Genomic DNA, 2,512 nt, shown 5'->3' with positions numbered 1-2,512 from the left:
TCATGGGGATGATAATGGTGTGCATTAAAAACATATTGAAGGGGTTTTTGATATTGGTGAGCAACAAGTAGCATTTCATATAAAGAATTCCACCTAGTACAAACTTCTTTTGGAATTTTTCTAACAGGTAAATTTTGCTCAACACAATATATTTTAAACAAATTAATTCTACTTTGCTTATGAGCGCTAAAAACATATTGACAAGCATATCGTATTTTTTGTAGAGAACCCTCAAATAAATCAAGACCATCTTTTACAACTAAATTTAAAACATGGCATGCACATCAGACATGAAAAATATCAAGGTTAATTGGGAAAATTCTTATAGCTATAAGTTCAGCACTCTTAGTCATGGAAGAAGGATTATCAAATGTAACAGTTAATACTTTGTCAACAAGACCATATAATTGCAAAATGTCTAGAACATTTGTAGAAATATAAAAACCTGTTTTTTTCTCATCAATATATTTATAACCAAGTATACGCTTTTGCATATTCTAATTATGATCAATCCAATGTGCCGTAACACATAAATAATCATTGCCATTAACAGTGCGACCTATATCAGAAGTGACAGACACTCTAGTATCTAGGTGATGGAACACACAACGCATATATTGACAGTAATCACTTTTAAATTTAAAAACGTCGGCTCTAACAGTGGATCTAGGAATGCCTTGAAAAGTAGGGTTATACATAGCTCTAATATAATGCACAAAACCGGGGTTAGAAGGAAAATTAAAAGGCAAGCCACAAACCGCAACCATTTTAGCTAGTTCTTCACTATCTCTATCTTTACTATAAGTCATTTGAGTGACAGCGGGGTTAGAAGGATTTAAAGTTTGTTGGACCATATTAGATCCTCCAACGGATTCACCAGGAGCGGCACTAGTAGCGCCGGTCGGTGTGTTTTTTAGTCCGGCTGCTAATCGAGCATCTAAGTATGGTTGTCCAACACATGTTACCAAGTTTCTAGCTAAACCACCCGTCCCACCCGCCCCTCCACTGCTTCCATGTTTTTTAATTTCTTTACATTTGTGACAAATAGCCTTAGTTTTAGTTTCATCTAAAGTCATGAATTTCCATACGACACTAGTTCTAGGACGCTGCGCCTTAGTCGTACCCTGAGTAGGAGGTATAGGGGGACAACTAGCTCCAGACTGAGATGTAGTCTGAGTTGGAGCTTCGGTAACGGGACTAGTAGGTGTCTCATTTAAATCTAATTCCTCGCCGTCTTCTACTTCTAAATTTTTAAAATCATCAAATTCTAAATTAGCATAAGCTCTATCTAAGACTTCAGTTTGTAATTCTAAATCTTCTGGAATAGGAGGAAAACCGGGGGAACAAAAAATTCAGTTTCATCAACATGAGTGAAATCCTCCGTATTGTTTCTAAATTGAATTTTAGATATACTAGAAGAACCAGATTTACCCTTACTACTACGACTAAAAGGGTTAGGGATTTCAACAGTTTTACCTAGGATCGGGATCTTAACTTTTTTAGACATATTATCAAAGTATAATAAAATAAAATATGAAAATTAATTGAAAAAAAGACGCAAATAAAATGCAAGAATTAAATAAATTAAAGGATGGAACGAGTGTACCAAACGTCTGCGTAAAAGTAGATGTAACCGTAAACGCTGAAATTGAAATTATGTTACTTGAAGCTTGAAAGTTGCTCCAAAATTCAAATATTGCTCACTTCACCAAAATACTAATAATAATAATAATAATAATAATAATAATAATAATAATAATAATAATAATAATAATAATAATATTTCACCAAATATTAGAGAGAGATATAATTGATAATAAATATTAGAGAGAGATAGAATTGGTGGATGATTTGTGTGAAAATGAATAAAATGAAGAGGTATTTATAGTTTAGAATTCGGATTAAAGTGCAATTTATTAAACTTTGGGGGGATTTTTTTATTTTTTTTGGGGAGAAGGGACTCCAACGGCTGAAAATCAGACCGTTTGGAGTCCCAAAATGTTAAATTGGCAACAGTCAAAAGGGCAAAAGGCTGACCAACCTTAAAATAAATAAATTAATAGTCACTTTTCCGGCGGGGCGGGACCGGTCAGCCGGTCCGGTACCGGGATTTTTCGCCCCTTCCGCCCCCCTATCCGTCCCCCTCCCCCCTCTGCCCCCTCCTCCATCTTTGACCGGGACCGGGCCGGACACGGGCCGGGACCGGGCTCGTCCCGTCCCCACTGACACCCTTACACATGATGCGGATAAATCATATTATAATGACCTTTTATGTAGTTTAAGTATAAGCAAATTCAGAATTTCGATTTTATAATTATCTAGATTCTAAAAGTATAGTTTACTCAATTCTAATTAAATTATTTATACATATTTAATACTCCCTCCGTCCCAATTTATGTTACACCTTTCAGATTTCGAGATTCAGACAAGCCTTTCTTTTACCGTATATATCTTATAAATATTTTAAATTGTTAATAATTGTAACTTATAGTACTTTTACGTACATGAAAAT

This window comes from Lycium barbarum, chromosome 5, assembly GCF_019175385.1.
Source record: "Lycium barbarum isolate Lr01 chromosome 5, ASM1917538v2, whole genome shotgun sequence".
Taxonomy (NCBI): domain Eukaryota; kingdom Viridiplantae; phylum Streptophyta; class Magnoliopsida; order Solanales; family Solanaceae; genus Lycium; species Lycium barbarum.
Note: the sequence above shows the minus strand (reverse complement) of the source record.